The sequence below is a fragment of the Scleropages formosus genome, chromosome 10 (assembly GCF_900964775.1).
Source record: "Scleropages formosus chromosome 10, fSclFor1.1, whole genome shotgun sequence".
In the NCBI taxonomy this organism is placed as follows: Eukaryota; Metazoa; Chordata; class Actinopteri; order Osteoglossiformes; family Osteoglossidae; genus Scleropages; species Scleropages formosus.
The window spans coordinates 8,401,102-8,408,520 of record NC_041815.1 but is presented as its reverse complement, the minus strand read 5'-3'; the positions used below and the strand labels follow the sequence as shown (position 1 = coordinate 8,408,520).

At 40.5% G+C, this 7,419-nt stretch overlaps 1 pseudogene; it reads left to right on the top strand.

Moving 5' to 3' along the window:
• Window positions 1–6,230: 6,230 nt before the first annotated feature.
• LOC114911661 (olfactory receptor 52D1-like) lies at window positions 6,231–7,173 on the top strand (annotated as a pseudogene).
• Window positions 7,174–7,419: the final 246 nt, after the last annotated feature.

Genomic DNA, 7,419 nt, shown 5'->3' with positions numbered 1-7,419 from the left:
AAATGTTCAAAGTAAGGTCAAATAAAGGGATAAATATAAATGTGTCAGCAGTGAAAGTTTAATCTACTCGACTGTATTTTGTACAGTAAAATCTTGTAATTCATGCCAACCTCCCTTTCAGATACTAGCTTCAGTTTCTTTGTTGCCGGCATTCAAAATATTTGTATGACATTGCAAGTACAAACAAAAGCCATACACCATTAATCTGAAAAATATGCTGAGAAGAAATTGAAACATAGAAGGAATTATGCTTTATTCCACCTTTCCCCCAGTCACGTCAAAATAGTTTTAGGATAAAGAGAATCTGTTGTAGTTTGAGAAAAGGTTCATCTCGACTGTGGTATGCGCTACCAGTGTGAACTATTGTCTTAGATTTCCATCAATGACATCAAGCATTGTACCAATACTGGCTGAAGTTTAACCTCCTTCTCCTTACAGTGCATACACTGACTTTAGTTGAAGCCCTATCCAATACAATTACAACACATGATATCCCTAATTACCAACGTGGCCTAAACACCAGAGCACATATTAACTAAAACCAAATGGTACAGAGAAATGATTGCATTTTAATTTTTCATTAAGCTAAAACAATACCTAAAATTCCACTCTTTTACAAATGGGATATGAACCAACACATCCCAAGGCATCAGCAACTTTTCCCTATAAAAGGCTTCAAATGATGACACAATGAATACATTGTTACAGCACAGTTTAAAATTCACTAGGAGGTGAGACTGAAGTTAGTCAGGTTTCCACAGTATATTAAAAGAATTCATTCTTTTAAAATAGCTGGTCATTTGAAACATGCAGTATGAAAAAGAACACAAAAGTTAAGAAAAAAAAGAATTTTCATGAGGAAAACGTTTTCTAATGTTGAATGTGAATTATTATGTGGTCATATGTTAGAAAACCTTGACAAAATTAGCTAGAGCAGAAACTCACTCTCATTAAATCAATGCCTTTACATTTGTACAAATAAAATTGAATAAATAAAGCAAATTTTGTACATGTACAAATTTTATTTGAAGGTCACAGCAAGTAGCACTGCTGTCTCACAGCGCCTCAGTGGTGTGAGTAGAGTCTGTGCGGAGTTTGCATGTTCGCCCTGTCTGCGTGGGTTTCCTTCCACGGTCCACAGACATGATGTTCAGGTTCCCCATAGTGTGTGAGTAACACAGGGAGAGTGTGTTCCACTGGTGTATGGAGGAGTGACCCATTGTTAGTATTGTATCTAGCAGTGTAAGTAACCTTGGTGAATAAGTTGTGTGGGCTGATAACACTACATAGAGTTCACTGGAAGTCACTTTGGAGAAAAGCATCTGCTAAATAAATGTAATATATTACAATATGGCTTTGGCTTTAATTTCAGCTATAGGCCCAAGTATGAATGACACCTGTATTTTGCAAGGTGAACCATCAGAAGAAACATCTGTTGTGAAAAGTCAAAAGTTTCAACTCAAGATTAATTTTCTTTCAAGCTGAAGTACTATCTTCTGGTGAAAGAGTCTGAAGAAAACATATTTTTCGTAACACAAAAATATTTTCAGCTAGTTTCAGGTACTTGTTCAAAGCCCATCATGTAAACTTTAAAATGGCAGTTTATTGTAGTGTATCATATATCAATGAAGCCTGAAACCATTGCTCATCTTCCAGGCATGCAGGGCCTTTCTGAGAGCAAAACTGTCCGCTGTCGATGAATAGGATGATGGTCCTGTGTTTCTGTCTGAAGCCCCTCTTCTAGGGACTACCACAGGTAATAAAAAGGGAAATCTAAGGGACTCAATGTACAGCACGCAACAGGCACGTAATGAGGACCAGTGATAAACAAGGATATGTCCTAATTACTTCTTGCACCACTGTTAACACAATTAGGCTGCGACTTTTAAATGACCAGCAGAAGGAGAAACAACACTCATGGGCAATCTTTGAGGGCAGAAAACTACTTCTATCAAAACACCTGAGCCTAATTTTCTAAAACCCTTATACATTAATCAGGGAACACTTGTTGAAGAGAGTGCCAACTTGGGAAAAAGGAAACAACCCAGGAAATACACACAGAAACACAGATCAGGTTCTTCTTTTCATGCAGCTCTAAGTGTGATGGGTGTTCAGTAACTTTATGGCTTTTAACAGTGTCATAAGAGTTGTGTACAGACTAGTACCAAAGAGATTTTACTGTGTAAAATTGCTGCCAATTGTTACAACATGTGGCAAATTTCCAAAGATATAAATATTTCCCAGTTTACTGCTTTCAGTTGTATTTTCTTCACTTTTCCCTTCATTTTGCTCAATGTATTTTTGTTGTGTAACAAATGTCACCAGTGATTACAATGCTAGGTGGTTAATGTCAATAAAACATGAATATAGGACTTGCTCCACACGTGTCAATCAATAATGAGACAGAAAAACTGCCTGTTTGCAAGATGATTCTCTCAACAGTGAGCATTAAACAAAACCAGAGATAATGCCTTTTTATTTTCACCTACTTTCTACTGGTTGTAATCTTAATGTATCTCAAAGTCCATTTACATATTACAATGAGCCTTTCAAAGTATACTTGTAGCTGCAAAGAGATTTACAGAACTTAACCAGATCTATAAATGAATTCATCTAGTTGATGCTATTCTCCAGAGTAATAAGCTGGTGGGAGGCACCATATGAGCAGAGGTTGTCTGAAAACTGTTTTAGAGGACTGCGTGGGAAGTGGTTTTTGGTTTTTTACAGGTTCACATGAAAGGGTTCTCTTGGTTTAACTAAATCTTGGTTATAATTATTACAGCTGCTGTTGAATGTAACTTTTAGAAACATAGGGACAGTTGATAGTGTAGTGTAATATGTTGCTGCCTTTGGTTATGCAGGATGCGGAATCAAATCCTGAGTACTGCTGTAGTATACATGACTGGATTTAAATTTAGATTCTCTGTATGCCTTTACGGGGGCGGTGGCGCAGTGGGTTGGAGCGGGTCCTGCTTTCCGGTGGGTCTGGGGTTGGAGTCCTGCTTGGGGTGCCTTGCGACGGACTGGCGTCCCATCCTGGGTGTGTCGCCTCCCTCTCCGGCCTTACGCCCTGTGTTGCCAGGTAGGCTCCGGTTCCCCACGACCCCGTATGGGACAAGCGGTTCAGAAAGTGTGTGTGTGCGCGTGCCTTTATGTGTACGGATAATTAAAACTTCAAAAGTGCAATATAATGCAGACAATTTTAAAGTGAGAGCAAGTAGTAAAGATTTTCAGGTTTTTCCAAGCTCCCCTTACTCTTTTGAAGACGGCAACTGTCATGACCACACCCGCACTTCAACCAGTAGTACCTGGCTCTGATTAAGCACCTGGCACCTTCAATCAGAGCAATCAGCTACAAAAGACACTTCTCAGCCTCTTCCCAGTTGTGGAATCTCTTTGAGACTACTGTCCTTTCTGTGCTCATAGCACTCACCATGGTCCATGTCCTGTTCCCCTTCGTCCTCGACTCCCGTTCTTCGTTCCTTGGCTCCTGACCATTCACCTTGTTTCTCGACTTGATCCACGGATCTTCGCTTTCACCCTAATCACCAATCAACCGACCATTCACCTGTCCTTGATAATAAGAACAAGTCTCTCCACTTGGCCTTAAATGAACGATCCTGCAGTTGGGTCCTGCCTTCCCCATATCCTTTGCTCTGCAGGACAGTAACAACATCAAAATCACTGTTGTTAAAATCAGCATTAAATGTGTCTTGTGCCAAATGTCTCACATTATACAGCTATTTTTACATACACGACAACTTGTATTTGGCATTGCAAACAGAGGAGGCTGAACCCCAGTGCAGTGCCAAAATTCCACCAGCATGTTGATTTCGCAGTCCATGGCACAAACACCTTAGAGCTTGTTTACACAAACAGTCACGGTGCTTACAAGGCTTTTTGAACACACAGACTGGAAGATGTTCAGAAAGGGTAATACATACCATAATATCACGGACTTGAGGAATACACAGAATCAGTGACTGGCTACATCAGTAAGTGCAAAGATGATGTGACTTCCTTGAAGACAATCGTCACACGTGCAAACCAGAAACTGCGGGTGACTGTTGAGGTGCGCTTGCTGTTGAAAACCCGAGACGCTGCCGTCAGGTCCGGCGACAAGGCAGCCTACTGCAAGGCTAGGGCCAATCCGTCTCGGGCTGTCAAAGACGCGAAGCGCAACTACGCAGGAAGAATCTCCTGTCACTTCCTAAATTCCAAGGACACAAAGCGCATGTAGCAAGGCATTCAGGCCATGACAGACTACAAAGTTACATCACTTGTCTGTGATGGTGATGCCTCGCTCCCAGCCGTGTTGAGTGTTTTCTACACACGGTTTGAAGCTCAGAACAACATGCCAGCAGGTGAGACCACCCCAACTCCCACCAACCAGGTACTTTGTCTGTCTGCAGTAGACATCAGGAAGACTCTGTCCAGAGTTAACTCTCACGGAAAACTGCAGGTCCTGACAACATAACTGGCCAGGTACTCAGGGAATGTGCTGTTTAGCTTGCAGATGTCTTCACGGACATCTTCAACATTTCCCTGACCCAAGCAGTTGTCACTGTGTGGTTCAAGACGACCACCGTCATCCCTGTGCCGAAGAAATCATCTGTGTCCAGCCTGAATGATTAACAGCCGGTTGCACTCATACCTATCACCATGAAATGTTTTGAGCAGCTTGTCATGAAACACATAACGTGGGGTCTTCCCACCACACTGGACCCATTTCAGTATGCCTACCATCCCAACCGTTCAACGGAGGACGCCGTATCTGCTACTATCCACCTTTTTCTGACCTATCTGGACAAAAAGGACAACTATGTAAGGATGCTGTTCATAGACTTCAGTTCAGCATTCAACACAATCATCCAGTCCATCAGGATCGGCATCTCCACCTCCAGCACCGCCACACTGAACACCGGCACTCCCCAGGGCTGTGTACTCAGTCCACTGCTGTTTACCCTGCTGACTCATGACTGTGCTGTGCAGTAAAGTTCAAATCATATCATCAAGTTTGCTGATGACACTATAGTTGTGGGCCTCATAAGCAACAATGATGAGTCAGCATACAGAGAGGAGGTGAATCAGTTCGCAGAATGGTGTGGAGACAGCAATCTATCTCTTAATGTGGATCAGACTAAAGATGACTGTCAACTTAAGGAAGACCCCAGTAGACCTCTCACCACTGCACATCAACGGACCAACTGGGTAGAGAGTAAAAAGCTCCAAGTTTCTTAGAGTGCACATGACGGAGGACCTCTCCTGGACTCTCAACACCACCTGCCTAGCTAAGAAGGCCCAGCAATACCTCCACTTCCTACAAAAGATGAATAGAGCCAAACCCCCCCTCCGATCCTCACCACCTTCTACAGAGGAACAATAGAGAGCATGCTGACCAGCTGTCTCACTGTATGGTACGAGAACTGCACAGCTTCCGACTGCAAGATCCTAGAACGGATTGTGAGGATTTATGGCTTCTGCTTTGCAAAAGACTGCCAGAAACACAAATACACAGTCTTCATTCTCAATCAAGATGTTATCCAGGACATAGAGCTCCCAGGTCCAAGCCAGTCCTTCAGAGCTGAACTCTTGTTTACTCTTGTTTTTAACCAGAGAGCCAGCAGTCTACCAAGGGAATACAGAACAGCAGATTTAAGTAGCAGGAGGTCGGATGTTGTGGAGTACCGGGTACCTGAAAGTGAAGAAGGCTTTGGTTTTAAACTGTAGGACCTACAGCTTTCAACAGTGGAACCTGGAATATAAAACTCTTTTGCCATTTTTGAATATCTGTCTGTACGAAAAAGAAAATGCATAATGCTCTTTATGTGATTTATTTCTTTTGAATAAAATTTATAGAGATTGTGAGTTCATATATAAAATGAATCATGGGCTGCCTTTTCAAAATCATTAATATTATTATTCAGTAATTATTTCAAAACACAATTATAACTTAGATCAGTATAGTTTTTCACTTATTACAGTGTTTAATATGTATGTATCATGTATATCGATTTTTGGGTAGATGACAGTCAAAAGCACTATAGAAAGTTCTGTTGTATATCTGTAGATAAAACATGAACGTACACAGCTGTCTGTGCTTTATGATTTAATTTTGAAATAATGCTTTTCTTCAATATATGAAAAAAAGTTACTGCTAGATACTAATTGAAACATTTACATTCTCGCTTTCTCTAGGTGTTTTTGAAAGTGCCACACTGTGCAGCAAGATGTCGGAATATGCAGCAAGAAATATCTCTCATACGGACTTCATACTAAGTGGCTTCTCGGGACCCAAAGAGTGGAAACAACTTCTCTTCATCCCATTTTTCCTCTTGTTTGTAATGTCAATCACTGCAAACTCCATGATTATATTTATAATCTTATCGCACAGGGCTCTGCATTCTCCAATGTACCTGCTGATTTGTGTGATGGCTTTTGTTGATTTGGTTATACCAATATTCTTTGTTCCAAATATGCTTCTTAATCTCTTGTTTAACTGGAACCATATTTCTCTGATGGGTTGCCTGGTTCAGATGTTCTGCATTCACTTTTTTCAATCAGTGCAGTCTACTGTTTTGCTGTGGATGGCCCTGGATCGTTTCTACGCCATCTGCACTCCACTCCATTACAATGAACACATGAGATTCTCTGCATTCCTGAAATTTGTAATTATACCGATGCTCAGAAATGCAGTTTTCATTTCAGCAATAGTTGGCCTAGCTCGATCTTTGTCATATTGCCAGTCCAATGAGATTAAGCACTGCTTCTGTGAACACATGGCATTGGTCACCCTTGCATGTGGTCCCATATATGTTAACAGTGTTGTAGGACTGTGCCGCTTTCTTCATCTTAGCAGCTGATGTCCTTTTTATTGTTGTTTCCTATGTGAGAATATTTGTCTCTCTGTTTAAATCAGGCAGATCTTGTCAAAAAGCATTCAGTACATGCATCACTCATATTATTGTCATGTTTGTGGGTTTAATTTTTGCCTTAACATCGTTTCTTTCCTACAGAATAAAAAATGACATGTCCTTCAATAGTCATATGGTGATCAGCACAATGTATTTGCTTGTGCCTGCCTGTTTAAATCCAATAATTTATGGTATCAGGACAAAAGAAATAAGACAGCAAGTAATAAAAGCAATGAAGTGTGGAAAAAAGTCCCCATAAGACTCAAGTAAGCCAGTTGAAATAAAAAATATTGAATTACAAACATGTATCTTAACTGTATTTTTTAAATATCTTTTCAAGATGCACATCTTTGGTTGCCTATTAAATACTGTTAACTTGAAATTTCCTCATGAGAGAAATAATCTTAAAAATGATTTAAATGTATTTCTTGCAGAAGTCAATAGATCAAAACAATAAAGCAAGCTGTGATACATCCTCAAAAAAATAGTTTTGCCATTTTTGTCA